At 43.7% G+C, this 17,017-nt stretch overlaps 1 protein-coding gene across 7 annotated transcripts in view; it reads right to left on the reverse strand.

Annotated features, from left to right (window-relative positions):
- The window catches only part of SMYD3 (SET and MYND domain containing 3), a 642,972-nt gene that overhangs the window by 128,414 nt on the left and 497,541 nt on the right, over positions 1-17,017 (reverse strand). The window contains exon 1 of one of the 7 annotated variants that reach the window (XM_045009342.1): positions 11,981-12,003. The exons of the other annotated variants lie outside the window; for them this stretch is intronic. The gene's annotated coding sequence lies outside the window, so the exon portion shown is untranslated. Of the gene's footprint in view, positions 1-11,980; positions 12,004-17,017 lie in introns of those variants that run through there. 7 annotated transcript variants of the gene reach the window in all.

Raw genomic sequence — 17,017 nt, forward strand, 5'->3', positions numbered from 1 at the left:
CATATGTGAAATACAGTGTTACATATGTGATTTATTGAAGTAAATCTAACGTGGCTGCATAGAAGAGTTATAAATTAGGGGTGTGCATTCTGCAGAGGTATATTTTGCACCCACGTCTCTGCCAACATCTGTATTAAGGGCTCCTTTGTGACATGAGGCCTATGATACATGGCCTCAGGCTTGCTCTGAGGCCAAATTTAGCCTTAGTGTAAATAGGTGCAACTCCACTGACATCAAAGGAGTTATGCTCCTTTTACATCTGGGCTGAACTTTCCCATTTCAACTTAAAAACATGACACTGAATCAGTCTCTGGTGTAGCTTCACTGACTTCATGACTGAATGAAGAGATGATCTTGAATGTAGTGGAGTTACACCAAAGATTAATATGACTCACTATTTTTACCACTCCATTTCATATCTCTAAAGATGTCTCTATCAGTCAGTCAATATTGCACCACTTTTTTTTCCCAATTGCAAGAGACTGAGTTAAATAGCTTCAGCTGAAACAAACTCTAGCACACACAAGAACATCGGTTCCTAACCAGCAGGAGGAAAGAAAGTGTCCTTGGTCACTGCAGAACCCAGCTCTCCCTTATGGAATTCCTAAACCAATAGATCAGATACAATTGGCTGGACTTTGGCAGATGGTTTAATTCAAGTTTGCTCCAGGCATCTTTTTTCATTTCTCAGTTAAGTGGTGCAATTTTGATTGGAATGGAATGGAATTACTGCCTCTTAATCTCACACACATTTCCCCATATTTTCAAATAAAAAACCAAGGTCACTTACCTGTAACTGGAAGTTCTTCAAGATGCGTGGTTGCTATCTGTATTCCACACATGGATATGCATATGCATCATGTGCCCAAGTCTGGAATTTTTTTGCAAGCAGTGTCTGTTGACCCGCACATCCCCTTTAGCTCTCCTCGTGCACTGAACCCAGGGCATAAAAGGTGGAATGGTCCCACACCTCTCCAGTTTCCCATTCTTACCAAGTTCAAACAATTTGCAGCAGAGGGGATGGAGGGTGGGTAGTGGAATACAGTTAGGGACCACACCTCACAAAGAACTTCCAGTACAGGTAAGTAACTTCCATTTCTTCTTCAAGTGAGGGTTCCTATACGTATTTGACAAGCAGTAGGCAGAGAGGGGGTGGGTGCAAGGATGCAGAAGTGATAGCTGACTGCAGTACTGCTGTCCCCATAGCTGTGGACAACTGGCTCAAAGCATAATGTCTCATGGAGGCATGCAAAAAGCTACAAGTAACTGCCCTACATATCTCTAGGAGGAAATACATTGCTCAGAGACGCAGACAAAGTAGCTTGCTCTCTAGTGAATAAGCCCTCACACCCTCCGGTGGGGGAATATGATGAGCTAGTTAGTAACAAAGGGCAATACAATCCAAGATCTATTTTGAAAGTCTCTGCATCGATATAACCTGAACCCTTAATTCTCCTGCTATGGAAACAAATAGTTGAGATGTCTTTCTAGCATCCTTTGTGTAGGCCTGACATGAGTAAATAAACATGGGGGCAGTCTCATTTCTTGGAAGACAGGATTAGGGAGGTAACTAGATCAGCAGGCTGAAAATGGAATGTTTGTGCTAAAATAAGTAAATGGGTCAGTACACTGACAGACAGACTATCTGTCTAAGATAAGAGGGGGAACCATATACTAAGAACAAGGTAACAATGCACAAGAGAAATCAGGAGCATAAAGGTGAGGTAAAGAATAAAGCTGAACAAAGACAGCACATGAACAGAGAATGCTGTACAGGGATTGGCTCCTGAAAAGTAACCAAGCCAATTTTAAACTTTGTGATGCAATGTACAGTGAATGTAATGTAATGTGCAAATATATATAAAGGAAGGAGGTTTCTGTGTAATTCTGAATGTGTGCTGTGCCATGTAAGCCTAATCAACTCAAGTGTAGTTTGATTGTATGCCAATAAAGAAACCTCAGTGAAGAGTTCAGAGTCAAGCTGAGTTCTTGGGAACAGAGGGGATAAGGTCTTAGAATCCACCTTAATATATTCCTGAGCAGATAAGGTGTCAGTCTACTTCAACCTACTGGTACCAGGACTCATATCCACTCATCTGGAGCAGGTAACGTATACACCCCTTAGCATGAGGGTCACAACCTGCCATTAAGGGAAATGGCATTGGAAGGTTTGAAAGATTTAAATATGAAGAAATTAGTACCATGCTGGAGAAGTAGATTAAATCTGAGGGTGAACCCTATGGACTCCCCAGACAAGTATTAGGGGAGACTGGGATCAGGTGAAAAAGGAACTCCAAAACATGGCATCAGAGAGATAAAAAAAGAATGCGTGGCAGAGCAAAGCAAAGGGCATCTCCTGTTGAGCCCTAGCCCAGGACTGCTCTGGAACAGTACTAAAGAAGTTTCCTGTTCTCCCACAAGGCAAAAAGGTCCCAGGCTGACCTTCCTCCTGGGGTGGATACATTGGTGAGAACCGAATTGTGAATCTCCAATTCGTGACTTGCAGAAAAATGTCTGCTCATGCAGTTTTCTGGGAAGGTTCCCCCCCACCACAATTAACATGCTGCTCATAGGGTTATGTGATGGCTGATGCACCAATTCCAGAGGATGACTGCCACAGATGGAGAGATCTTTCTCCCACAATTGTTTATATAACATATAGTTGTCATGTTATCCAACATTATTTGGATATGTCTGGATATGATGAATGGGAGGAAGGCATTGCAGACTCTATGGACGTCCCAGAGTTCCAGTAAATTGATATGCATTCTGTACTCCCATAGAGTCCAGCCATCTTGTGCTATATGATCGTCCATGTAGGGGCATCAGTCACAATGGCTGCCTCAGGAGTTGGTATGAGGAATGGAATCATTATCTGAACCTTCTCTAGTTTTGTATCAGAGAGGTAGCTGTGTTAGTCTGGTTCTGTAAAAGCAGCAAAGAATCCTGTGGCACCTTATAGACTAACAGACGTTTTGCAGCATGAGCTTTCATGCATCCGACGAAGTGGGCATTCATCCACGAAAGCTCATGCTGCAAAACGTCTGTTAGTCTATAAGGTGCCACAGGATTCTTTGCTGCTTCTCTAGTTTTGTCCACCAGATGAGAGAGTTTAAAAACTTTGGGCAGAATTGTTACATTCAACTGGCAGAGCAGGACCCAATGACATAGGGTACTACCTGTCTCTTGGCCAATCATACCTGGTCGGTGGCCAGAATCCTGATCTTCTGGGGCTCCTGTCTTGTGCCACTTCTGTGTGATGCTGCAGACTCCTACAGGGACTCAGACTCATCTGAAGAGAAAGCCGGATCCCTTCGCTCTGGCTGAACCAATGATACAGATGGTTGCTCCTCAAGGCTGGCAGGTGGGATACGGTTAGTCTCTTCCTCTAGTGCAGTGGTCTCCAAAGTGGAGTGCGCAAGAGGATCCTTCGGGGTGCGTGGCAGGAGGAGCGCCGCCGGAGCAGTTCGGGAGGCTTTTTTTTTTCTTTTTTTTTTTGCCCTTCAGCAGTTCGGGCAGGCGTCTGAGCGGCTTTTTTTATTTTTTTGGCTTGGGGTGGCACGGCAGGGGATGCGTGCTCAAAATTTTTTTACTGATAGGGGTGCATGATAAAAAAAGTTTGGAGACCACTGCTCTAGTGTATCAACATCCTTGAATAGAGATGGTCCCAATAGAAGGTGCATATATGGATAAGGAAGAAGACGTCCACCAGGAAGATATAGGTCTCTGACTGCCCTGGGGTACAAGAAGAGTCCATTGGTGGAGCTGGCAAAGCCAGAGCTTCCCTGGGCACTGTGGTGGTTGAAAGAGAGCATCAGGGACTGCTTATCTTGAGCCTTCACCGTTGGAGCCAATGTCAGAACCGTCAGATCCATACCCCTGTGCATCTCCTCCTCCTGTCAAGAAGATTTACTCAGGTCTAAGCCCTTAGCACCCATGCATGTACCTCTCCCAACTTTGACGAATTCAGGGAGGGAGCCTCTCTCTTTGGAGCCATTTTAGATGAAGACGGCTTGTCCTTATGTCTATGAGAATGCCCTTTGCTCTCATTTGAAGCCTTCTCCTGAGGCTTAACAGTGTTACCTCCATTCCCGAGATCGTGCTCAGAGGGGTGCTACCCACTTGGAGAGACTGATGTGCAGGGCGGGCCCTGGCCTGGATCTGATTGGGGCCTCATAGCCTTCTCCATGAGACATTTTCTGAGTTTCAGTTCTCTACCCTCACAAGTTCTGGGGGGAAAAGAGCAGCAGATGTTGCACTTGGCAGAAATACGAGCCTCACCCAGGCAGTAAAGGGAGTGTTGATGTTCGTTGCTTACCCAAAAGGAGCGAGGGCAGGAAACAGTTTTTGAACCCTGGGCATAATCCCAGACTTCTCAGGGGGAAGAGGAGGGGAGTCCCTGGGTGGGGAAGAAAATGGGGAAAACCCCTCTCTAACTATACTATGAAAACTACTAAAATTAGCTATATACAATATATTACAGCAATAATGCAGTCAATAAAGAAGCTGAGGACCCTGAAGATTCTAACTCAGACCATGCGGCAGTAAGAAGGAACTAGAAAGGCATCAGCGTGCACCACGTTTTATGCCCTTGGTTTGGAGCTCAAGGAGAACTATGACATATGTGCGGACCAATGGCCATGGCTTGCAAAAAATTCCAGACTCAGGCACATGGTATGCATGCGTATCCACAGGTGGAACACACGCAGGGACCATCACTCAAAGAAGATTTAGACAAGAAACCAAATTTCAAAGCCATAATTACTAAAATAAATGTTCTGTCTGCTATGGGCAGTCTAGTAAAATATAATCTGTATAATCTGTAAAATATAATCTGTTTGCCTTTAGCATGTACAAGTTGTGGTTAAGAATCAGAGAAGTGCAAAGTTAAGAACTAGAGATGTGCAACAGTATTACATATTGGAGATGGAATGAAGTTTTTTTAAAGTTCTGCAGAACTTCCACAATAAGGATATTTGGGAGAAAAAATGATGCAAGCTATTTTCCACAAAAATGCTCCCCTAGCTACAACTCACAGGCCTCCTGCTAGCTTGGGTGAAATTCTAGCTCTTGCCATCCCCCAGGAAAAGATTTTTCTTTTCAAATGAGAATTCAAAGTTAGTTCTCTCTCTGAAATAGCTAAACTTGATTTAGGCAACCACAAGGCACCTACCTAGTCAAAAGTAAATAGATTGTGCAGTTGATCAGGTTAATTTCACAGTCATTCAGTAATATTTAATTGCCTTTTTGCTTTTGTCTGTCTTTAGGTTTTTTTTAAATAAAGACTGGCATCTATCTGTTCTGTAATGCAGTAACTACAAAAATTTTTAAAGGAAATGGGTTAATTGTGATAAACAAATGTTTTTCTTTTGCCTGCATTATTTTCATAGTTTTGGTCATAGTTCTTATTAAAGGCTCAGGTTCAGTAAAGGACTTAAGCACCTATTTAACTTTAAGCACCTGATTAAGCAATACTGTTTCAGTTTTTAGAAACTAAAAAAATATTTTCCATTTTTGATTTTCGGAATTTGTCCCTTTCTCCCTCTTTTTTTTTTTTTTTTACTCTCTACCCTTCCACCCCCAAGCTCTTTCCGCTGGAAAAAAGGAGGGGAAGTTGAGAAAGTTGGAGAGGGACACTTTTCACACTCTTTTACTGTTTTCCTACTGGAAAAATATGGAAAACAGTAGGGGGAGTGGGGGAAGAGAGCGGCGTGTGGCAAATCAAACCTGAAAATAGAAAAACAACATTTTTCAGTTTCTAAAAACTGGAATAAATATTATAAGTTGAATTTTTCATTTAGAAATGTTATTTGAAAATGAAATCAAACAAAATTTTTCATTTTTATTTGTTTAGGAATTTCTTGTGAAAAACAAAAAGATTTCCACCAAAGAACAACAAATGGGGATTTTTCCCCCATAAAGTTTTTCACAAGAAAGAGCTTGGTTTTCCAACCAGCTCTGGTCTCAAGTTACTACTTAGTTGTCCCCTAGCACATGGATGGACAGAGAGTTTTAGAACTCGGCATATGATCATCCTCCTTCTTAATAAAATGATAGAATGAACAGAGAGACTATAGGTGCCAGCATGTGATGTTCCATCTAGACTTGAATATATTAGGACCCATGAAGACCAAGGGCTGCATTAAAGGTGAGGCTAGCTGTAATTTGCTCCCTTCTATATAAATTAGGAGTGGTGTGGTCCCTGGGCTACTGGCAAATTACAAATGCGGATCTCGTGTACAAAGTTCAGGTACCCCACACCTAAAATTATACTGAAATCATAGCTGTTTTTCATAAAGAAACACATTTCCCCTACATCCCTTTCCCCCAACCCATCTCCACATATAATCTGGCTCTTGCTACTTAAAAAAAAAAAAAGACAATCATTGTTCATTTTATTAGTTCTTTAAAGCAAAAAATAAACAAATGCTGTCTAACCTATTTTGTACATTCCTTTATTACTTCCCCCAGAGTGCAAGTTACCTACCATTCAAATTGGACTATATCCTCTAATATATTGTGAATTAGTTCCTAACCTCAGTGGGTCTGATTCAACCCTGATTTAACTCTATCAACACCAGTGGAGTTAAGCAGAGAATGAAATTGGTCCATTTTTCCTCCTAAGAGCCCCCTATTGGAACCCTTTACAAAATAATAAATTGGTCATATAAATCTGGGGAAAAAATGGTGCGCAAGTCTGCTAATTGGCACATCAAATACCAACCAGAAGCAGGTCATTTTAATTATGCACAAAACAATATATTTAAATTGTACAAGCTGCTCATAAAACAGTGATGAGAAATTTCATAAATAAAGCTGCTCTCATCTTAAACTGTTACACACTGATTACCATACGCCTGCAAAATTCCTTTGAGCCCACCCCAATTCCTTTTTTCAGAGGGCTTAGAATAAGGTCAGCAAATATGAAGACTGACATTGTACCATATATTCCCAGGCGTTTTGTTATAGAATTCTATAACCAGTGCAATATATTGGCTTCTAAAGCCAGACAGTAGTCATCAAATCCATGAGAGCAGGTGGTAATTAGAAGTTTAATAGGAAGAGGTAAGGATGTGAAAGAAGAGAGCCTGATATGTATGTAATCACAAAATCCTCAAATATGCAAGTGATTGATCTAAATAGGGATCTTTCAAAAAGCGCATTAGCCCACAAACTTGGTTTTACGAAATCCAGGCCACAGACAGTTAAATCCAGACCACAGTTCTAGAACCCAGTTTCATTCACTCTGATTAAAAACAGGAAAATTGATGGATGTGCGGCTCTGCCTTCTAGTACTGCTGGATATACTTGGCCATATCAGGAACTGGCAAGTACACTAATGCAAGAAACATTTATCAAATTCCTTTTCCTTATGAAGATAGAGTGGAGCCGTTGTGTGCAAGGTAAGTAGCAAACATGAGGTAAACAACACTTTAAAACCAACAGTATTGCTGAGGCCTGCTTTTCAGAGGCATTTAACCCACAACGCTCAGCAAAATTAACTGGAGCTGTGCACACTCAACAGCTCTAAAAATCAACTCCCAAATATTTCCAGCCAGCGGCTTTGGTATTTTTTCCACGACTCAGTACTTCTTGGGCTATCTCAAACTTTGGGCTGGTCAAGCAACAGTTTAAACAAAAGTCATTGCTGGAATTCCACAACACTGGACATGTTTAGTCTCAAAGCAATACATATCCAGTTAGTTGGTGTGAGGTACAGCTACAGCTTTCTTTCCTGCTGGCGCCGCCAGTATTTTTAATCCTTTCATAATCCAGTTCTGGCATTCTTGGACAATCTGATTTGATGATTAGATAGAGAGATAATCAATGGAGCCTGTCAGTGCCAAACACATCACCCCCTTTCACCGAACAGAAATCCAAAATAACTTCTTCCCACTTTGCTATATTGGAACCAGTTGTGTATTTGATACACAAGCTCTCGCTGAGGGCTGTGCAGAGCCTCCCCACCACAGTTATAAATCTGGGAGGGATTTTGCCTCAGGGAGCTTTAGGATGGTGCAGCATGCTCCTTCAGGATTGCCTGGTTAACTCAACTAGCTGGTGCGAAGGGGTGCCATGGCCCTTACACACTGTTTGGGATAGTTTGTGCCCCCCAGAAGCACTAGGAGAAAGTAGCCCCTGTGCTCCCCGATGGGATTAATTGTGAATGGCCCTTTTGTGGAATTAAAGGGGACGAAGGCTCCTTGCACCCTTCCTTTCTTCCTTCATTTAACTCATGGAAGAAGAAAGTACAATCAGTCCCTGGTGACTTAATGTTAAATGTGCCTCCTTCCCTGATGCAGGATGGATTCTAACATCCAATTACACTGTCCCTTATTTGTTTTCACAGTTCTATAGAAACTAGGGATGTAAATATTGTTTAAAAAGTTAACCATTTAAATGATTAAAATGATATCATTTAACTGGTTAACTAATTAAAGGGAGAGGGGTTGGGGTTGCTCCAGCCAGCGCGGAGCTGGGGCCGCTCCAGCTGGCTGGCCTGGGGCTGGGGTCAGCCGGCTGAGGCTGCTCCATCCGGCCCGCAGATGGGGGTTAACAATTAGGGTGGGTTAATGGTAAGACTAATGCTTACCGTTTAACCATTTCATATTTTATACCCCTAATATAAATGTTATTTTCAATTCTCCATGGCACCGGTATTTTGGTTTAATGTTTCAGATCACTAATATGCTAATAATAATATCACCAATATTGGTTCATAATACATTATTATGAAGACTGGACTGTCTCAGAGACATATTCTGTGTCATCAGTTAAGGAAAACCACTAGAAAGATAACTATGAGCCATATTTCCCCATAGGAATAGGGTCCACAGAGTGAAGAAAATGTACTGACTTACTACACAACCAGCCTCACAAGCTAAGGCCTTCTACTTGGTATGATACCAAATCATGGGACAACAATACAAATACAAAATAGCTTCAAGCCGAAGAGCCTCTACAAGCACAAATAGGGTTGTGGAATGTGGAAATGTGAGAGGACTCTGGAAAATCCAAACTACTTTGTGCAATACCCTGTTAAACAAAAAACCCTATTACAGAATATATACTGTAAGTTATTACTTCACTGGGCAACAGTTATCCACTATTGGCAGAAATCTGCCTTTAGGGATACAATTATATAATCATTTCACTGATTCCTAAGAATACAGGGCAATCTAAAAATGGTAGGCCAGATCAGGTAGTGTAATGTAGTGCCATTCCATTGACTTTAGCTAAGAACAGAGCTTTTTCAGGCTCCAACTGCCTGATGTGCAGGCCACACAAACACACAGACATGCACACATCCAGCAGGGCCAGTTCCAGGCACCAGCACAGGAAGCAGGTGCTTGGGGCGGCCAATGGAAAGGGGCGGCACGTCCGGGTCTTCAGCGGCAATTTGGCGGCAGGACCCTCAGTCCCTCTTGGACGGAAGGACCGGCCGCTGAACTGAAGCTGGAGCCAGCCCTGATCCAGGCCTCGGCAGCTGGTATAAATTGATGTCGTAACATTAAAGTAATGGAATAGTGCAGGGTTTCTCAAACAGGGGTCGCCACTTGTGCAGGGAAAGCCCCTGGCGGGCTGGGCCAGTGAGTTTACCTGCCCCGTCCACAGGTCCGGCCGATCGCGGCTCCCACTGGCTGCAGATCGCTGCTCCAGAACAATGGGAGCTGCTGGAAGCGGCGGCCAGTAAGTCCCTTGGCCCGTGCCGCTTCCAGCAGCTCCCATTGGCCCAGAGGAGTGATCCGCGGCCAGTGGGAGCCGTGATTGGCCGGACCTGCGGACAGGGCAGGTAAACACACAAGCCTACACAAGCGACGACCCCTGTTTGAGACACCTTGGAATAGTGCTACCACAATTTACACTACCTGAGGACCTGGCCCACCATTTTAAGATCACCCTGTATGTGGAAGAGTACAGCTCTTCCCCAACAAGTTTTCTGATTTTGCCTCTCTTCAATGGGTGTTTTTTGTTATGCCCATGGCTGATTGTTCCAAAAACAACTCTCAGAGAGGTGCTATAATTTAAATTGCACTGCCCATTTTTGCAGTAACATTTTCTGGCTCTTTGCTTTATACACACTGTGATGGGGTATACTCACCCCACACTGGACAGGAAGGGATTAACTCTTCCTTGATGGCTGAGGAAGCCACGCTCCCATGGCCCTACTGGGCATGCTCCAGGTGCAGTGGCTGTATAAAGGCAGGGAGCCCAGTTCAGTTGAGGCTGACCGCCGGAGGGGAAGGACACAGCACACAGGCTCTCACCGGGGAGCAGCTACCAACCCACCCCGTGGAAGCCCAAAGCGCTGAGGCCCCAGCTGATCCCCAGGGGGAACTAGCCATAGTCCTGGACATAGGCAGCGTGTTTCGGTTGGAACCCCGCTGACCTCAGTGGTGGAACCCTCTGCCACTACTAGGGCCCTGCGCTGGGACCTGGTGTAGTAGGGAGAGCTTGGGTCCCCCTACCCTAGGCCGCCACCCTCCCCCAGGGGGCAGCCCACTACCCTGTGAATCAGGGACGCCTCATTGACTCTGGCCACCAACCCTGCCAACCCTGAGACCCAGGGACTCCTCAGAGACTCCGGCCACTAGGCCCGAGTACCCAGAGAACCAGAGAACCACTATTTACTCCACCCACTAGGCCTCGAGACCTTGTGAATCAGAGACCCCCATAGACTCAGGCCGCTAGACCTTGACCACAGATTTGCCACTGACTCTGACCAGTAGGCCTTATTGCCCTGTGATGCAGGACAATCTTATCAGTATAAGTTCAGTGGGAGACCTACCCCAAAGAAACAGGCGCTCGAGGGATGGGGTGTACTCATCCCACACTGCACAGGGACCCCCACCCTGTCACACACACATTTATTGAAAAGGGAAATGCATGGACCTTCGTTAAAACGTTACTACACCTTCTCTAGATCGCCACCTCCTGAGGAAAAGTTGGTGTGAGGGGGTCAGATGGAAGCAAGGTGTTTCTCCTTATGGAGTTACAGTGTTCTAAATGTTTTATTTTATCAAGTGTCTACTTAATCATTCCATTTGGGGGTGGGAGGCAGTGTAAGGAGGTGGAGCAAGGGGCTAGGAAACCCAACATTCAAGGAATCCACTAGAGGCCCAGGCTGTCCCCAAGATGGTGCTCAGCTGACAGGGCTTCCTCCACTGGCTGTTGCTCCTGGAATCCCTCCCAAAAAAGGGGTGTATTTTATAGTGCTGAGGGATCCCCTGGAAAAAACAGCCTGACATTTCTGAGCGGGTTCATTACTGGTGTCCACGGGGTGTCTGCACAAGCACATCCACTTCTCCACACACAGAGCAGGAGTGCATGTGCAGTGGAGAGAGTTCTCACTTTCCACATGGACATGAAGGGGAATCAACACAGAAAAGAAGGCCCTCTGTGTGTGTAGCCAAGTGGGATAATCCAGCCTCCTGTACTTGCCATTTTACAGAGACTGGTCCCCAATGTGGCTCAAATCTTGAAAACCCAATTTAGTCAAAACTCTCACTGAAGTCACTGGGAAAATTCACTGAGTAAGGACTTTAGGATTTGGCCATCTAGTTGTTCAACTGAGAAGGCAAAAGAAGGGGAGTTGAGCAGAATGAAGTGGGTAGACTTTTAGCTTTGGCCATATCCAGTCACAGTCTTGTTTGCCACAATGGAAGCAGTGAAAAGGACCCTGTCTATAGAATTTTGAGAGGAGAGGAAAGGGAAAAGATGGGCCAATCAGATATAGTACAGGAATTTATTGGAGATAATCAAGAAGTAAAAGCAGAGATGTGCAATAACTTTGAGTTAAACATAACATATTTTTATAGTCAAAAGAAATAACAGAATTCTTACTCATCTGCCTAACCTTTTAGATTAACATCAGCTCATAAAGTAAAAAAATGATATTGTAAATAATAATAATAAAGAACTTCCACCACCCACCTAACTACATTATTAGATTTTTCCCCCTCTAGGAAAGAAAACATACTTCATTTGTGACGGGCTTCTACCAGATGTCTTGGAAACATTACCAAAAGAAGGCAGAGCTAGACAAACACTCTGTTAAGCTCACAGTTCAAATGTTTGTGGGTAGCCGACCAAAGTTCAGAGACCTGTACATAATCACTGCCTACAGGAAACAGTCTAGTTAAAGAAAGAATTTCTCTCCCCATTTCCCTCTCCCTTACCCTTGCAGAAAGAAATGTCCTCAAATGCAACATTTTGGAGTTGAACAGAACTACTCCTGCTTTATAAGAAAAATTAACCCTCAATACCGCACATCCATGAATACAGACTGCCAACTTTCAGAAATCTGATCTTAGCAACTGGTAAATGGGATTTTTTTTTTAAAAATGTGATCAATTTTTCTGTTAGTCCTTCCTGTTAAAGCTCCATAAGTACTTACAACCCTTGTCCATTAAGACATCTAGGGCTTGATTTTCCTCTTCCTTACACTGGTATAAATTAGAAGTAACTTCATTGAAGTCACATGAGTTACAGTGGCATAACAATGGTGTTAAGCGAGAAGAGCGTAAGCTGATCATCAACAAAAGTACGAATGATATTTTTTCAAAATGCTGAAAGTGGAATGCTTCAGCTCTCTGTACTTACCACCGTATCTGTTTCAGACACAACAAAATCTTTAAGCAGCCCCACATTAGGGGTGTTTGAAGTCTGGACCTGAATACTGCATATCAAGCTCATGTCTAAGTGCTAACAGTAAAAAAACCCACAACAAACCACAACGTAAGTGGTATGAATGTCACTGGCTACAATTTAATAACCTGACCATCAACTTGGAATTTGGGCCAAGATTTTAAAAAGTGACAAGTGATTCTTCTTGTTTCAATTTTTTAGTGCCCAGCTTGAGGGCAAAAGGGTCAGATTTGCAAAGGGTGAGTACTCAGCGCTTTTTGAAAATCAGACCTTTTTAAGATGCTTGAAGTTGGACACCTACAAAGTAAGGCATTCAAAATTCCTAGTCCAATATTGCTAATTTATGGTTTTATCACGATTCTCTTTATTTTTAAGAAAAATGAGGAGTCTTTCTGGCACCTTAGAGACTATCAAATTTATTTGGGCATAAGCTTTCGTGGGTTAGAACCCACTTCATCAGATGCATGGAGTGAAAAATACAGGAGCAGGTATAAATACATGAAAGGATAGGGGTTGTTTTACCAAGTGTGAGGTCAGCCTAACGACATAAATCAGTTAACAGCAGGAAGGAAAAATAACTTTTGAAGTGGTAAGAGAGTGGCCCATTACAGACAGTTGACAAGAAGATGTGAGTAACAGTAGGGAGAAATTAGTTTTGGGGAAATTAAGTTTAGGTTTTGTAATGACCCAACCACTCCCAGTCTTTATTCAGACCTAATCTGATGGTAACCAGTTTGCAAATTAATTCCAGTTCTGCAGCATCATGTTGGAGTCTGTTTTTGAAGTTTTTTTGTTGAAGAATTGCCAATTTTAGGGCTGTTATTGAGTGACCAGAGAGAGTGAAGTGTTCTCCTACTGGTTTTTGAATGTTATGATTCCTAATGTCAAATTTGTGTCCGTTTATTCTTTTGCGTAGAGACTGACCGGTTTGGTCAATGTACATGGCAGAGGGGCATTGCTGGCATATATCACATTGGTACATGTGCAGGTGAACGAGCCCCTGATGGTGTGGCTGATGTGGTTAGGTCCTATGATGGTGTCCCTTTAATAGCTATGTGGACAGAGTTGGTAAGGGTTTTCACTATACTCTACTACCTATTCCTGTATTTTTCATTTCATGCATCTGACAAAGTGGGTTCTAGCCCACAAAAGCTTATGCCCAAATAAATTTGTTAGTCTCTAAGGTGCCACAAGGACTCTTTGTTGTTTTTGCTGATACAGACTAACACGGCTACCACTCTGAAACCTGTCATTATTTTAAGGGTTCTCGCTGTACTCTGATTTTCTGCTTCAAAACTTACAAAGTTCTGCCTCTATCCACAATGGTACCAATCTCCTTATACTGTCAGTAGGACTGAATCCACAAGCTGCCATCAACAAGATGGCTGCCGTATCCCTTTAACTGCTGCAGGGGAAAGTCAAGGTGCCCCAGAAAAGATGGCCACTACTTCTATTTGTTTCCAACTGGGCTGAAGTCCAACCGCTCTCAGGGAAGATAGTAGCTCTTTAGTCCTGGCAAGAATGTGGAGGAGCCAAAATGAGACTGTGGGAGCAGGAAAGAGTGGGGCTGTGTTAGGAAACAGGATGGAAAACTATGAAAAATATAGGGAATGTGAGGAGCAGGAGGCAAACTGAGGGGGGTAAAAGAGGTTGTGTAATCACACACAAATTGGGGGCTGATGGCTTCCCTCTAAAGGTGAAAAAGTCAGAAGGCAGGCGAATACCAACGTGATTGATTATTTTAAAAAACATCTTGTGATGCTTAAACCAATCACATCCTTTTTTGCAGATCTGATTCATGATTTTTGGATAGCAGGGGTTGACAATACTGCTGTTTGCTTTTGAAAAACTTGGCTTTGGCCACAGTTATGTAGAGATGATATTATTTACTTTAAACAGACGAGATGTCTGTGCTAGCTTTTCAAAATTAAAATGCCTTTTGATTCACTGCATTCCTCTTTCTCCCTGCCCACTGGTTTTCATTGATGTACAGAATACTTCATTTCATTGTCAGCAAATCTTTATCTACCATTCTCGACGCCCTTGACTTATGGCCTTTTTTCATCCTGAACAAATCTGATCTTTGCTGATACCTTAGGCAAGCAATCCAGCCAGACTAATAGCATCAGGGAATAGAAAAACATAAATGCTGCCTTAAGCAGCCTACATTTTTGTCTTTGTGAACAGCTAAGAGTCAATGAGGACAAGAAAGCACACACTGCTGTTTGATCACCACAGTAAAGATGTTGGCTCTAGCTCGAGGGGAGAAGACCAGGCTCCTAGCAGGAGGAAGGAGTGCCAGCACCTGGAACAGAGCAGTACTGCAAGCAGGGACTGGGGGAGCTAGAGAGAGCTTCTGGCTGGCTGCTAGGGCCTGCAGGGTGAGGCCCTGAGGTAAGGGCAGAAGAGGGTGCTGGAGCCACATGGGAAGTGGCCCCGGGACAATGGACTGCAATTGCCACTAAGGGAGTGGTAGGACAGATATTGCAGGTCCCCAGGTAGGGGGGAACACAGAATGTGACACAACCGAAGAGGACTCTGCAGTCCTGGGAGTGGTACGGGTCCTGGCATGAAAGTGACAGCCCCAAGGCACCATCAGAAGATGGCACTCTGGTGCGTAGAGCCAATTCCCATCACAGCCAGCAGGACATGCCAGACTGGTGAGTCCCACCCCATCACAATGTCCTTTAAGCAGCCATCGTCTCAAATACAGCTCATCTGAGTTAAACTATTGGACTTGACTCTGAGCTCTAGTGATTCAATTATATCACTGAGTAATTGAAACTGAGGCCCCCATTTCACTGCATAGGCTGTACTCTATTTTCTTAAACTTTCCATTTACATTTTTAACATTGTACAGTCACAATAGTAGCAAAGCTTCAAGGTGGTTTGTGGAACTAACAGCACTTGTTTTATCATTTGAATCAATTATTTGATTGACATATGATTTTTTTTAAAAAAAGCAATAATCCTGCCCTCTTTTTAAACAGAAATTAATTGTTCAAGCCCCTCTCCCTGAATTTCATTGTCCATCCTCCAGTAGAAAACTCCAGTTTTTAAACATATGGTTACACACAGAAACCTATAAGGTCAGAAGCAGTAGGGCATGAAAACTATAAACTGATTGAGTTAAATGCAGGTGAACAAATAAAAACATGAAGGGTAAAACTACAAAGGAGAACTTATTTTAAAAACTAATTCAAATAGGCACATTACTTTTTAATGGGCTTCTGATTTACCGGTTCTTTTGGGGAACGGTTTGGTAGGACAGGGTTTGGCTAACACAGCAAAACCAATAAACAAGTCAAACACTATAAAATTCCCACATAATATTTTCCACACTGTATGGATCACCCTAAAACACTTCTTCCATGAAAAACAAATAGAATTTGTTCTAAAACTACCAGTAGTTATCAACATAACTTCTTAATATTATAATTGAAGGTAAGGCGTCATCCTCCTCTACGAACTACAAGTCAGTCATAAAACGATTGTAAAACAGAATGAAAGTCAATGGAAGTTTGCCTCAGTGAGGACTGCCAAACTGGACCCAATCCCATGAAGTGTTGAGCAAATCACCAGTGACTTCAGGGACTGCTCAGTGTCTATCAAAATCTGGGTCCTACTAGATAAGGCTACTTTATAGAGCCTGGGCTACTGTGAAAATGTAAACCATTAGGGAAGATAAAGGACAGTTACCTGCTCCATAACTGGCGTTCTTCGAGATGTGTTGCTCATGTCTATTCCACAGTAGGTGTGCGTGGTCGCCATGTGCACCGGTGCCGGAAGTTTTTCCCTTAGCAGTACCAGTAGGGGGAGTGCTGCTGCGACCCCTGGAATGGCGCCTCTATAGTCACAGGTCAGGGCCCTGAGCCCCAAGACCAGCTGGGCTGACGTGATAGCCACGAGAAAGGCTACCTTCCATGAAAGGTGAGACCATGAACATGTGGCCAGGGTTTTGAATGGGGGCCCCGTGAGACGAGATAACACCAAGTTTAGATCCCACTGAGGAACTGGGGTTCTGGCATAAGGAAAGGACCAGTCTAGCCCCTTGAGAAAATGCCCGGTCATGGTGTGGAAGAAAACCGAGCAGCCCTGGACCGGCCGATGGAACGCCGAAATAGCTGCCAGGTGCACCCTGACGGAGGAAGGCGCCAGGCCCTGAGTTCTAAGGTGAAAGAGGTACTCAAGAATAAGTTGGATTGGGGCAGCCATTGGGGAAGTACCCCGCTCGCCCGTCCACCTGGAGAACCGGGGCCACTTTGCTAGGTAGGCTCGGAGCATGGATGGCTTCCTACTTTCTAGGAGGACACGCCTGACCCCTTCAGAACACCTTGCATCCTCCGCATCTAGCCATTCAGCAGCCACG

This window comes from Mauremys mutica, chromosome 3 (assembly GCF_020497125.1).
Source record: "Mauremys mutica isolate MM-2020 ecotype Southern chromosome 3, ASM2049712v1, whole genome shotgun sequence".
In the NCBI taxonomy this organism is placed as follows: Eukaryota; Metazoa; Chordata; order Testudines; family Geoemydidae; genus Mauremys; species Mauremys mutica.